Here is a 15,590-nt window from a genome sequence, read left to right as displayed (position 1 = left end):
CTACAGACTCACTGCTCCATCTCCATCAGCTCTGCTGGAATGAACTGTATCAGGACCTGGAGAGTAAAATACACAAGAAAAGCTCAGTTCATGCAGCTGAAATGTTGGGGACGTGGATGATAAATTTCCACAAAGAGCCAGAAAGTGTTTGTACCTTTCTTTCTGGTGGTGTAATAGACCACAGCCACGATAATGTGCAGAAAGAACACAGTCACTACGGCGAAGGGGACGTAGGGAAGATGCTCTGGAGAGACATCAATATCACTCAGAACTTTACCTTAACACTGTATTCAGATTTAATTTCAATTTTTAAGACAGTCCAGGAATCGTAGTGAAAAGTGAAAGCGGGTCAGAACACAAACTCAGATAATCCATCGTCATCAACACAAATGAGGAGCAGAACACGGAACAGAAACTTTTCACATCTGATTCTTACATTTTATTTCTGATTTTATGTTGCACTTTTCCTCTATTTCTTTATATTTCTTTACTTTAGCTACATACTGTAGTCCACTTCACACATGGTTTATATACAGAAGGTCATTTTACCTCTTACTGTGAGACGGACGTCTGAGATTCTGTTCCTGATCTCACACCTGTACCATCGTCCATCCTCTACAGTCAGGTTTGATATGAGCAGAGAGAGATTTCCTGGAAGATGATCATTAAAGAGCTGAACTCTGTCTGTGTAGAGATTTGTCTGGTCCTTTGGGAAGATTTCTTTGGAATCAGAACCATTTAAAAACGTCCATGTGAAAGTGTGTGGTTTGGCTTGTAGTTCAGAGCAGGAGCAGGGCAGAAGGACAGACTGTCCCACGTATCCAGTCACAGTCACTGTCGGTTGATTCAGTGTGCAACCTGGAGAATGAACAAACATCAACATATTGCATCACTGTTACAACATCAGATTAATCTGTCATGAGATTTTCACTGAAGTAGCATTTGTGAATAAAAATTAGTCTTTTACCTTTAACAGTGAATCCGAAGTTTCTGTATTGACTCCCTTTAACACTACACCTGTAGTCTTCTCCATCCTCTTCAGTCAGGTGTGATATGAGCAGAGAGAGATTTCCTGAAGAGCGATCATTAACCAGCTGAAATCTCTCTTTGTACTGCTCACTCTCAGGAGATATCTTTACCCATTTCTTTTCATTTGTTGCCTATTTCTCCCATGTGGATGTCTCAGGTGTGGTGTGGAGGTCAGTGCAGGAGCAGGGCAGCAGTACTGAGCCTCCTGTGTATGCAATGATTTCTATGGTCCTGCACCATAACTTATTGCATCTTGTCAATGACTGACTTGTTTATCTGCCTGTGACAGGGGAGAAAGCAAGGACAACCCCAGAGAAGACAAAAAAGGAAAAAAGCGGTAGGAGAGACAGAGCTGCGACCGAACAGTGAAACCAGTTCTGGTGAGCATAACGATTCCCCCTGCTACGAACTAAGATACAACCTGAGAACCAGAAACAGAATGAATGTGATACCTACCAGTGAACCTACCTATGTTCCACGGAGGAATTCAGCTCCTGCTGAATCCAGTCACATAGCCAGTTCGGGAAAACCTTGGAAAGGAAAGAGAATTAAGACACAAAGGAGACACTTGTAAAACTGACACGTGGACAGGGAGGAACCGAACAAGAGAGGTCTGACGAACAAAGCATGGAACCTGACTGTTTCGGTGAAGAGGAGGAAAATGTGAGTGATGTGGAGTCAGGCGTCAGTCACGCACCAGCCATGGAGAGTGAAAGTGGAACTGGGCAGCCCATTCCAGAAGAGACTCATGTTGGGCCAGACCTGGCCCCACATCCAGATGGACAAACACTCAGAAGGTCCACTGGAGATAGGTGACCAGCAGCACTGTTCACCTACAATGCTTTAGGCCAGCCTTCACTTCATGTTCAACCATCAGTCAACAGTGCAGAGGTTTATGAGGCGCCACACATGACACTTTTGAACATGCCACCATACACTTCAACACCTTACTCTGTTCCAATAGCACATCGCATTCCATCATCCTACCTGCTACCACCATGCACATGGCTAGTATTTTATAACATGCCTTTTTACACTTGCTAAGAGATTCAGAAGGGGCAAGGATAGCATTGAGAGTTGTGATATTGAGTAAATGAGTTAAAGGTGGTAAAATGTCAGGAGCCATTTTTTTTTTGAGGGGGGGGAGTGTGTGACACCCACAAATGTATGGTCACAATTGTTGAGTTGTTTGAATTGTTGTGTATTTTTCTATGAAAAAGGCCAGATTTAAATGTGTTTTCTATATGGGTTTTAGTAAGGTGCGTTTCCCCAACTCTACCACAAGAGGGAGTATCACCAAAATTGAGCGCTAGTTGTAGTAAGCTGCGCCAGGCTAACATTCCTCATAGGCCGTAAGGTGAACCCCGAAAAGTCTTTCAGAAACAAGATTCCGCTCCGACATCTCCGAACTACATAATATCCAATTCTTAAAAATGGACGTATTATGAAATGATGTCATCAAAAAGTTCTCACCTTGTAATGCTGTCAATTTTTCGCACGAAGGCTTGAAAAAGCGAACTAATGTCATCGGCGCGGAATGATATTTTGGCACCGTGGAATAAGATTTCGCTACAGAACAGGTTCCACGGTTGCTGACGTATCCCATAAACACCCGCGACGTAGCCCATTTCGTAAACAAGAGACCAACATGGCAGCCGCCACAGCCTCGTCTAGCAGCAGTGGAGGAGAGGAAAGTTTGGAAATAACGGCAAAAAGGAGAAAACTTCTTGCACGTAAGCAGTGTTGTATGCATATAGCTTCTGTGAAGCACGGAGTGACCCAGGAATTTACCTTCAAACGGTGGAATACGATGACCACAGTATTCTGGTACACATTAAGGACAAAGTGTGGCTCTGGAGGTGCAGTACCACAAGAGCTGCTACCAGCAGTACACCAGATTTCTGAATGAGCCTGCTAGACAAGAGAAGGACAAGTAAGCCATGTACTAACTTCTCATACATGACCATAGAATGCTACTTGCTACTGTTCAATGTGAAGACAATTAGTCACAGCACTGTGTGTGTGTGTGTGTGTGTGTGTGTGTGTGTGTGTGTGTGTGTGTGTGTGTGTGTGCGTGCGTGCATGCATGCGCATGTTTATTTAGGTCAGTGTAGTAGTGGTTGGCAATATCTATCTGCATTTCTTTTCTAAATACTTCAGATAATACATACATTCAATTTAGCATGTAAACATTGCACCTTGTGTAAGCTGTATTTTGTTCCCCTGTACTTGTGTACTGTCAATGAAGTAAACTCTGAAACCTAATCTAAATCTTATGTATATTCTGCTGTATTTTCTGAAGGAATGAGCCAACATATGAAATAAGCTACAAGGCGTTCTGTGAGAGGATCATCCGGCAAAGGCTGATTATCAACCAGGAGGTGCTGAGAATGGCCCATCTGAGAAAGAAATTCATTGACATGGTGAAGTCAATCGAAGGACTGGCAGATGCTCTTGTGTCTCTGCAGGAGTCTGTTGCACGGACTTGTGCAGGTGTAGCAATTGCTCAAATATGAAGGAGACAGAGGACAAGGAAGACGACCAGTGCCCTGACAGTGATGACGAGGAGTGTGTCTTCCCCCCCCCTCTCTCTTTCTCTGTCACTGACACCTAGGTCATTGCCTGGATGCTGACCCCTGCCTTTTTGCACCGTGCCACAGGGGATATATATATAAATTTGTAATGTGTATATATCACTGTTTTGTTGTTTACATTTTCTATTAAAGTATGCAATTTGCCACATAGTTCTGTTGTGTGATGTATGATGACTCAGTCTTGCATCTTCTTTGTTGCCGCTGCTGCAGGTGCATAGTGCTGCCTAGTGCTTACCTACCTCTACTGTGCCGCTGCATAGGTAGTGAATACTTGAATCCCTGCCATTGTGCTTCTGAACTGAGTAATAGAACTGCAATATTTTATATATATATGTGTGTGTGTGTGTGTGTGTGTGTGTATGTTGTATTATTATTGTGTATTATTATTCCTATGGACTCTTCTCCTTCCTGCACAATTTCTTAAATCTTGATCTGAAGTCACACGCATTGCCTATATATTATATATGCCATTTTATGGCTAATCCATGGTGTGTATAGCCCACAATGACGAGTCAATACTCTATTCCATTACTGCCTGTGTAACATTGTAGGTCTGTTTTTCAAGCAAATTGTTTTATGGTTGATCAGTACTTTATAGTTAATAACCTAAGAGAATGAATACATGAATGGTCCTAGTCATAGACCATTACACCATATTTTGTACTATAATAATGGTGATAATAAAAATTATTTTTATTCTAATATAAACACTTCAATATACCACATGTATGCAATATTGTCTTAGTGATGTATTTAAAGCACTATTTAGGACTTAGAAGACATTTCACCCACTTTGGAGGGTGTTTTGGAGACTTTCTACTAATGTGACTGTAATTACGCAAGCTGTCAGCTGATCTGTGGTCAAAAATCGGCAACGCGATTGGTCCAGACCCGTCACGTGATGTCCCGACACGTCATTTTTAGAGGAAAATAGTTCGCCACGCGATCGCTCGGTGCGAGGAATTGACAGGATTATAAGGTGAGAACTTTTTTCGCCACACTTTCTAGTACTCATTCTTAATTTTAAAATAAATATTTCGTAGTTCGGAGACGTCGGAGCGAGATGAAACGAAAACGGGGTTCACCTTACGGCCTATCAGAGAGGACTGCCTGCTGAACCAACACAACTGACGACTCTTGTCCGTACTTTTACTGCACAAAACAGGTTAGTAATGTGTGTTAATTTACCACAATGTATCCTGAAGGACTTATAAAGTCTTTGTGATTGTTGTTTGAGTAAAGTTTAAGATAGAAAATGGGGTGTTGGGAACTTTAAGGGACACAGAGTTTTCTTTACTGTGGGAAACAATTAAACAAAATGGCGGCCGTACTGTTGATGTTTTCATTTGGTTGTATAGAGATCTTGCAGTCACGTGACCGGAAAGTACACAACCGCCATCTTGTTGGGCAACAACACCGCTGAATACTGCTGCACTCTTGTACAGAATGGATCAATTTCAACCGACGGACTACACGGCTCATTTTTCTAATGAACAGATAACTAGATATATGTCTAAAATAAACGATCTACAGATTTGTGACCCTTATGGCTTACCGGACGGCGTTTTCACGACCGGATTTTGAACTGCCAGCGGAATACCCGGACGTGTATAATTACCTCATTAACTTTCCCTCGCTGTTCAGTGGTGAAGCACTGCGTGCTTATAAATCTCTGGACAGTTATCTTTACAGAAATTCAGGATTTGTCAGCGACTCAGATGTGGCATCTTGTAAACAAGAATCCTCATTGGATGGGTAAGTCACTTAAGTATTGAGTATAGCACTGACCAGCCGATTATAGAATAGAATAAGGTAATTCCAGCTGTAATTCCAAATCGTCCGTCTTGTTTACATGGATCTGGCGTCGGAGAGGTAGAGGCTTGGCAGTGGAGATTTGAGTGGCTGTTTTCTGAGCTTAGTCAACAGGCCGGCTCTGCCTGCAGCCTCGCTTTTGCTTCCGCTCCCGGCACCGCCTCCTTCGCTTTGCTTCCGATAACAATCCACGGAGACCCCGCTGGTCTCGCTATCTCGTCCAGAATGTTTTTTTTTTTTTTCTCGTCCGGAATGTTGTGCATGCGATGGAAATCGCTACAAACCGTCATTTTCTGCTGGAAACCAATGTCCAGTAAGTCCATACGGTTGTAGTGGATACTGAAGTCCGGTACAGACGAACAACACGCAAAAATACACACAAAAAACATAAAAACCGTGCACAGGTAGGGAGAGCTTGTAGCCGCAGCCGTTGTAGTAGAATTGTATATAGTAGGGTTTTCCAGAAGAAAAGGTAGAAGTAAAAGCAGAAGTAGAACCAGAAGTAGAAGGCGGAATATGGCGTTTGACCGACAAGATGGCGTCTGTCACAATCTGGATCGGCTGTGACGTCACATGCAAGTGCTCCATACTGTAGAGCTCCTGAGCATTTCTATTTCATTTCATTAATTTGATTTAGACTAAAATTGTTAATTGATTGTACTGTGTTGATAAGTTAAAAATGTTCAATCTTATATTTTTGTATGGTTAAAAGACTGGCGTTTGTTACTGGGAGGTCTGCATCATTGTGTAAAAATTGTGTAAAAGTGTTCAGGCATACAGTAGGATAGGAAAGCTATGTCAAGCAAGCTGTAGAAACAGTCAGTGCGTTTACATGCACATAGAGGAAATCGAATTTCTGCCGTAGCTCGACTGAAATCGAAGTTCTAAATGCCATGTCAACACCTTAGCTCGGCTGAAATCGAACCGAACTGGATTTCTCGTAATCGAGCTACGCGACCTAGATTATGCGATTGTAGCCGAGCTACTTAGTGCATGTAAACCCTATCGAGCTACGTAGTCGAGCTACTTACTTCAGCACTGCCCCTTCCGGAAGTGACGAGTGACGAGACCACAAGCGGGAAACACAACAGCCTCGGTCGGCATGACAACAGTAGTGAGATGAGAAATACACACACTGCAGTTTAAACAAGGTCGAAGTAAAATTCATCAGCTTTGAATCATATAGTCTAGTATATGCTCATATGATGTGTTCTTCTTGTGAACACGAAACTGATAACTTTGTTTATACTCTTGAATAGCTCTTCTTCATGACGACAACCGGAAGTGTACCAACACGATGGGGCGTGTAGCGCCACCTGTGGCTTGGGTGCACAATGTACCTCACACAATAGCTCGATTTCCTTGTGTGCATGTAGGATTGGATTTCTCTGGCACCCCTGCTGGGACCCTTAGCTCGATTACAGACAGCAGCTCGATTTGGATGTGCATGTAAACGCACTGAGTGTTGTATCACGGGTGGGATATCTTTTGAGGCTGGTTGAAGCAGCATGGGGAAAATGTGTGTTTGAGGCCAAGTTTACATTAGACCGTATCTGTCTCGTTTTCTTCGCGGATGCACTGTCCGTTTACATTAATACGCCTGGAAACGCCGGGAAACGGGAATCCGCCAGGGTCCACGTATTCAATCTAGATCGTGTCTGGTCCGGTGCTGTGTAAACATTGAGAATACGCGGATACGCTGTGCTGAGCTCTAGCTGGCGTCTCACTGGACAACGTCACTGTGACATCCACCTTCCTGATTCGCTGGCGTTGGTCATGTGACGCGACTGCTGAAAAACGGCGTGGACTTCCGCCTTGTATCACCTTTCATTAAAGAGTATAAAAGTATGAAAATACTGCAGATACTGATGCAAATACTGCCCATTGTGTAGTTATGATTGTCTTTAGGCTTGCCATCCTTCCACTTGCAAGTGGTAAGTGACACGCATGCCCGACATGCACTGAGATCACACACACAGCGGCTCAGTCCCAAATCACTGCACGTGCACTTCACTCGCGCGCTCTGTGAGCTGCGCAGGGCCGGAGTGCGCACCCTCCAGAGGGCACTCGCTGTTCAGGGCGGAGTGATTTGGAGCGCAGGATGCCTGCGGAGCCGAGCGTATCCGTGTATTGGTGTTGCTATGTGCACGCGAATCGTGTATTGGCGTTGCTGTGTGCACACTAATCGTTTTAAAAACGTTAATCTGATGATCCGCTGATACGGTCTAATGTAAACCCCACCTGAGTGTACATTGTCTGTTTACAGTGATTTGTAGTTTAGTCAGTACCAGTAATGAGGCCAAACAAAATGTGTTTCCTGGGTTTTCAAAATAGGGTAGGTAGGTAGGGGAAAAAAAATTGCTTATCCCAAAAGTTTACGACAAATTTTCTAGGGTAGGTAGGAAAAAGTGAGAAGTTTCCTTTGAAAACTTTTTTTTTTTTTTGCAAAATGCTCGTTCAAAACTAAACCTAGTCATCAGATATCGTTGATGATATAAGGATGCACTTGTATATAAATTGTTCTAATAATGATGGCATACTTTCATTTTCCAGGTAAAATGGGAATATTTTGGTGGATGATCTATTTGGTGGTGGCCAGAGTGGTGGTGGTGGTGGTCCAGTACCTAGATCTATCCCTTCAGTTCTGAACATTTCCAAAATATATTTTTATATACTAGTGGGGACTTTCATACTTAAAACTGATGTCTTGTGTGTTTATCAAAATTGGGTGCATGCCTAACATCTCGGGGGCTATAATCTGTCGGATTGTTCTTCAAAATTAGTCATTGCCACCTATCAAAATACCATCCAGATTCACCCTGAATCATCATATAATCTATTTCAAATATGATATATCAGTTGAAATTCGTTATAGCAACGATGTCCAGTGATTTCTATACCTACCATCGTCGATTGGGGCGTTAGCAGATGCTATATTTCCAAGGTCGTGATGTACGCTCGTAAGGTGAACCAGAACTACATCTATAGCACAATGGAAACTGGGCGTGTTGGTTGTCAATTTACTCCTGACGGGCCTCGTGTATTTTGGCAAATACCGAGTGGTGTATATGACATGCCTTAGCGGTTCTCGTTTGACTCGCCAGGTGGCTGCCAAGCAGGTAGGGTCGGGTGCGAGAAATAGTTTGTTTATCGTGGTCATAAACAGTTGCAGGGTAGCAGTGTTTTTACAGGGTCGGTCGGGTAACCGGAAACACATATATTATTTTGTTTGGCCTGATATACAGCATGGGTGTAGTGGACGCGGGGGACATGTCCCCTGCACTTCCCGTATTTGTGCCGTCTGTCCCCCGCACTTTTTACAGCCATTACAACCACTCAGTTAACTTTTAACATGTGGAAACGCGTTTTTCCGAGCCGCCTCTAAACGCATCATGAGCAGGCGGAGCTAACAAACACCGTTGTCGTGTGTGATCAGAGACGCTTTAGAAAATATTGTATGAGTATCTTTGGTGTGATTCAGATCTGGACAGTGCTTAACCAGCCAAGAGGCTAAAGACTTTAGACAGTTTTTTCCAAACAAACCGTGTAAGTTGAGTAATGCTGTTGAATGTAGATAATGTTTAGCTAAAAGATGACAAATAGATGTCAATTTAGTTAGTTAAGCTAGCTAGCTAACTTGGAGGCGGTAGTAACTAGTTACATTTACTCCGTTACATTTACTTGAGTAACTTTTTGGATAAATTGTACTCTTGTTGTTTTGTTGCAAAATACGTTTTACTTTTACTTGAGTAATATTATTCTAAAGTAACAATACTCTTACTTGAGTAACGTTACTATTTTGGCTACTCTAAGATTACTCACTTCTGGGTAGAAAATAAGAGTATAAATGTATTTTTGTTCCTTTGACTCTTGTTTTTGTAAAGATTTAATTTATTTTTGTGGTAGTTAAAGTTTAAAGTACATGAATTTGCTGATTATTATTACCGTATTCCTAATTCTATTTCAAAATGTTGCTTTCCACATATTTTTTTAATCTTTATTGCCACAATAGAAAGAGCAGGGTGAGAGAGGAAACAGTGGACCAGAGGCCAACAGGGATGATTATGCAGGGTCACAGGTGAGAAGAGAATATAACTAGCTACGTCACTACTACTACTATTCTTAATTCTATTTATACATTTTACTAAATAGATTTATAGATTTTGACTTTAGATTTTGATAGTATATCATTTTAAAGAACTAAAGTCAGTTCCCTGGTGCTGTGCTGTTTGTGGTTATGTGGTTCTTTAGCTGCTAAGGAGAGGTGCAACTGAATGCGAGAGGATGATAAATCACTCAATAGACCTCTGAACAATTTGTCCCCCTCACTTCTAAAATGATGGCTACGCTCCTGATGTACCGTACCGCGATGTAGGGGTACCAGATGTATGTTATGCTAACAGTAATACGTCTGTTAATTTGTGAAGTTGTGTATTGGTGGATGTTATGTTTAATATTGTGAAAAGAAATGTAAAAGCCTGTTATTATAGACCGAGGACTGCCTGCTGAATGAACACAACTGATGACTCGTCTGTACTTTTCCTGGACAAAACAGGTAACTCATCCTGAGGCCGGAAACACCTGAAAACTGCCATAAAACCTGACAGAAGAAGAAGAGAAAATTTAATATTTATTGGGTTTTTCCACAGAGAACAACTCACAGTGCAACACAATAATCATCATTTTACACACTTTAATACAAACTTGAAAAAGATGTCAGAACAAGTTCACCAAGGAGAGAAAGATGAAGTGAAAACCGGGAAGAGAGAGAGTTTTGACAGAGGAAGAAAAGGAAAGAAGCGATGAAAGAGCAAGAGACGGGCAAAGAAATCTTTCACAAGAAAAGCGACAAGCTGAAAGAGAGAGAAAATGGTTAAAAAATGAATGAATAGAAATGAGTTGTCGGAATTTAATTCTAAATAGTGATGTTGATTTTGAAATCACTGCGAAATCCTTCGGGATCTGACAAGTTGCCCTGAATCCACTCAGTGTTTTCATGAATCGTGTCTCTTTTGTTTTCAAAACATTTTCCTATTCCCCCCCCCCCCCCCCCCCCCCCCCGTCACCCACCCACGAAACCCCTCTATCTGACCCAAGTGGTACAGTCCCTCGGTTCCTCCTAAACCCGTAAGTAGCAGAGTTTGAATGCCGGTGAGTAAAGTGAATACGGAAATGTCATCACAAAGTTTTACCCAATAAATGAGTGTGTACATTTGCATTTCTTGATATTAGCCAAAGTGAACACAGATGAGAGATGTAAATGACAATGAGCATTTTGACCGAGACATGACAAACATCTGGGATCCAAAAATGCTGCTAGGCCTTTCCCCGCTCTCCCCACAGCACAGTTGGGGAGAGCATTTCACAGCATGAAAATGAAGTGATGGCAAACAGTGATTAATGCCGAGCAGGGCTTATGAAACCAGTTATACTGATCAATTCAAACGGTCTGGACAAGGAAAGAAAACAGCAATACACTAGCGACAGGTCAGCTGATGGTAAAGTGGTGGCAAAAGGCTGCCTGCGCACTGCGCATGCTCCGTTAGCTTAGCTTTAAAGGTCATAGGCAAGGGTCGGAGGCGAAACGTAGAATATCAACTTTATTGTCTAGAAGAACGGCCCAAAAAGCGAATTCAATCTTCCTAGTGTCTAATTTGCACCCTAAAATTGAATAAAGCGCTTAAAATATACTGTTTTGCCCAATTTCCGAAGGTTTGTTTACATCTCACTTATGCGCACTTTCACTGCCAGGCGGCTGTCATCGTGACGTCATTTAAGGCAAACAGACCGGGAGCAGCTCTGTGATTACCTGCGAACCGAGCACACGTGTACGGACTTGGGTCGTGAGAGGTTGTGTAAAATGTCTGATGGCGATTTTGAAGTAGGAACTGTCCAAATTGAATATCGAGAGGTGAAACCATTTACTAGTGCATCTCAAAAAATTAGAATATTGTGAAAAAGTTCAATATTTTCCATCAGTGATTTAAGAAAGTGAAAGTTATATATTATAGACTCATTACACATAAACTAAAATGTTTCAAGCATTTTTCTATTTTAATTTTAATCAGTATGTCATACAGTACAAAAACATAAAAAAAATCTCAAAATATTAGAATATTTCATTTCGAGTTTGAGTAAAACAGTATGAACACAGTGTATCTCTCAGTGTAGTTCAGTACACACAACCACAATCATGGGGAAGACTGCTGACTTGACTGTTGTCCAGAAGATGATCAGTCAGTGCGTTTACATGCACATAGAGAAAATTGAATTTCTGCCGTAGCTCATCTGAAATCGAAGCTCTAAATGGCATGTAAACACCTTAGCTAGGCTGAAATTGAATCGAACTTGATTTCTTGCAATCGAGCTACACGACCTAGATTATGCGATTTTTGCCGAGCTACTTAGTGCATGTAAACCCTATCGAGCCACGCAGTCCAGCTACTTACTTCAGCACTGCCCCTTCCGGAAGTGACAAGTGACGAGACTACAAGCGGGAAACACAACACCCTCGGTCGAAAAAAAAAAAAACCCAGCCTCGGTCGGCATGACACTTCACCTTAGCCGCCCACTTTATTAGGAACACTTCTGTTCGTACATACAAACTACAAACACTGTTCTTGGAGTTTAGAGTTTATTTTAATTTTAAAAGGGACAGTGTACAAATTAAACATTATCCTTGTGGTAAGGACAGATGTCTGTACCAGGTTATAGCAGTACATGCTAATTTCCGCCTGTAGTCACTTTGTTTATACTCTTGAATAGCTCTTCTTCATGACGACAACCAGAAGTGTACTAACATGATGGGGCGTGTAGCGCCACCTGTGGCTCAGGTGCACAATGCACCTCATAACAATAGCTCGATTTAAACACTGTGCATGTAGGATTGGATTTCTCTGGCACCCCTGCTGGGACCCTTTGCTCGATTGCTGACAGTAGCTCGATTTGGATGTGCATGTAAACATAGTGACTGATGCCCTCCACAAGGAGGGTAAGCCACAAAAGGTCATTGCTGAAAAGGGTGGCTGGAAAAGTTGCACAAGCAACAGGGATGGCTGCAGTCTTGAGAGGATTGTCAAGAAAAGTTGATTCAAGAACTTGGGAGAGCTTCACAAGGAGTGGACTGAGGCTGGTGTCAGTGTATCAAGACCCATCACGAACAGACATCTTCAAGAAAGGGGATACAACTTTCGCATTCCTAATATCAAGCTACTCCTGAGCCAGAGACAATGTCAGAAGTATCTTATCTGGGCTAAGGAGAGAAAGAAATGGACTGTTGCTCAGTGGTCCAAAGTCCTCTTTTCAGATGAAAGTACATTTTGCATTTAATTTGGAAATCACGGTTCTAGAGTCTGGAAGAAGAGTGGAGAGGCACAGAATCCAAGGTGTTTGAAGCCCAGTGTGAAGTTTCCACAGTCTGTGATGATTTGGGGTGCCATGTCATCTGCTGGTGTTGGTCCACTGTATTTTATCAAGTCCAAAGTCAACACAGTCATCTACCGGGAGATTTTAGAGCACTTCATGCTTCCATCTGCTGACGAGCTTTTTGGAGATGCTGATTTCCTTTTCCAGCAGGACTTAGCACCTACCCACAGTGCCAAAACTACTACCAAATGGTTTGCTGACCATGATATTACTGTGTTTGATTGGCTAGCCAACTTGCCTGACCTGAACCACATAGAGAATCTATGGGGTATTGTCAAGAGGAAGATGAGAACACCTGACCCAAAAATACAGATACACTGAAGGCCACTATCAAAGCAACCTGGGCTTCAATAACACCTCAGCAGTGCCACAGACTGATCACCTCCATGCCACACCACATTGATACAGTAATTCATGGTAAAGGAGCCCCAACCAAGTATTGAGTGTATAAATGAATATACTTTTCAGAAGTTGGACATTTCTGTATTGTAAATCCTTTTTTTGATTGATCTTAGGGAATATTCTAATAATTTGAGATACTGGATTTCTGATTTTCATGAGCTATAAGCCATAATCATCAAAATTAAAACAAAAAAGGCTTTAAATATTTCACTTTACATGTAATGAATATAGAATATATGAAAGTTTACCTTTTTGAATTAAATTATGAAAAAAAGGAACTTTTTCATGGTATTTAAATTTTTTGAGATGCACTAGTATGTATGAACCTATGGCTGTTGCGAAGCAATCGGTGAATGTGGCTCACTGGTTTGACCGTGCGGCCTCGGAATCGGACAGCGACCCGGCCGACTCTGATCGCGGTGACCCCGGACCTCAACAAGACTCGTGCCCAAACGATTTATCCTGGTAATTATGATAAATTCCTACTTTTGTCGTAATACTAAATAAGAGCTCTTTTGAAGAATAATTAAACCGCCCTCCCTAGTGGATGTAGGTAACGATTACTGGACAGTGCTCCGGTAGGCCACATTAGCCTGCCATCCGTGGCATTATACTATTTATAGCCGACTCTAAGCGAGGAAATATCCCTTTGTCTCATTTCCACAGTGATTGTACAGGATCCTTCAGGATTCTTGACTTGTCAATTGCAAGCAAAAGTAAAAATGTTTACCTCCAATCTTCTCCTTTTTGCTTGAGTGTTGTTGCTCCGTTTCTTCTTTGACTACTTGATTTTGTTTCACATGCACAATCCACTCTCTCTGCCTCTTCTCCTCTTCCAGAAAAAACAATTCTCTGGCTTCACATGCACAATCCACTCTCTCCGCCTCATCTCCTCTTTGGGGAAAAAGCCAACCCTCTCACTCCGCCTCTTCTCCTTTTTTGGAAAAAGCCAACCTTCTCGCTCTGCCTCTTCTCCTTTTTGGAAAAAGCCAACCCTCTCGCTCTGCCTCTTCTCCTTTTTCAGAAAAAGCCAATCCTCTTGCTCCTCCTCTTCGGGGAAAAAGCCAATCCACTCTCTCTGCCTCTTCTCCTCTCTCGGAAAAAGGTAAAAACTTCTTCCTGAACCGGTCCTGTTGTTAGAGTTCAATGCACAACAATAAGGCATGTTTTTTCTTTGGAAATTCCTGAATGCATGTCTGCACTCAAGCCGAACAGCAATGCAAGTAACGGAAATGGACTCAACTCAAGGGGTTTGTTTGTCTAAAATGATGTCACGCGCCAAGCGGTCACGAAAATCGCTGAACGGAAATTTGCCACAATCCACACTAACTTATTTGATTATTATTTATTAACAATACTTCTTGGGACCAGAAAAAAATTACAGAGGGTTTTTTAACAAAGTTTCAAATGTGCATAAATTGAAAACCGTTGCCTATGATCTTTAATATCGCCTGCATGGTTTGGCTCCTGTTGCAACTTGGCCCACGAGGGTAAAAATTTCAACCAAAGACCTTGAAAACTTTTATATTTCCTTTACTTTTCGGCGAAAATTGCCATTCTGTGTTCAAAATAAGAAAGTATGTCACCTATGATTTTGGTGTAGAGCAGAGGAAAAAACTGGGTGGGGGTGGGGTGGTTTCTGTTACGCTCAATCCACAGAAATAACATCAGATAGCAAATTATCTCGCAAGCACAGTGATTTTCTAAGATGGACATGGTGCCAAAGATGAAAATGACAACTCCCGATGTGTCGTGTTCTGTGTCAAACGGCTGGCTAGCTGTATTGGAGCGATTGGAGAGCAGCAACTGCAAGTCGTGCGTATTCGTCATTCTAGACGACATGCTTTGCAGGCTGCTTTAGAACATCCCCACACCAAAACTAGCTATATCAGTATTTACTCACCACGGAAATCAGTTTAACCTTTAACTGAACCACACTCCTATCGGTAATTAAATTTTAACTCTTCATATTAGTGGAACTCCTTTGGCCCACGCGAGTGGAGCCCCATCGGCATAGTGTATGGATACATAAAGAAACCCATTGAGTTGTTTTCTGATGGTTTTGGTCCTGTGTGTGGCAGGCACACCATGGGAAACCTAACAGCTGAGTAGTGAAAGAAAGAAAGAAAGAAAGAAAGAAAGAAAGAAAGAAAGAAAGAAAGAACAACTTTATTCATCACACACTTGTGAAATTTCTTCTCTACATTGAACCCATCTGAAGCAGTGAACACACACATGCAAGCAACGAGCACACATACATATCCAGAACAGTGGGCAGCCATGCTAACAGCGCCCAGGGAGCAGCTGGGAGTTAGGTGCCTCCCTCAA

General features: G+C 42.1%; 1 pseudogene; it reads right to left on the bottom strand.

The window, feature by feature from the left end:
* LOC132868949 (uncharacterized) lies at nucleotides 1–2,008 on the bottom strand (annotated as a pseudogene).
* Between the last annotated feature and the right edge of the window lie 13,582 nt (nucleotides 2,009–15,590).

The sequence above is a fragment of the Neoarius graeffei genome, chromosome 2 (assembly GCF_027579695.1).
Source record: "Neoarius graeffei isolate fNeoGra1 chromosome 2, fNeoGra1.pri, whole genome shotgun sequence".
Classification (NCBI taxonomy): Eukaryota; Metazoa; Chordata; class Actinopteri; order Siluriformes; family Ariidae; genus Neoarius; species Neoarius graeffei.
The sequence above is the reverse complement of the archived record's forward strand: the minus strand, read 5'-3'. Positions and strand labels throughout refer to the sequence as shown.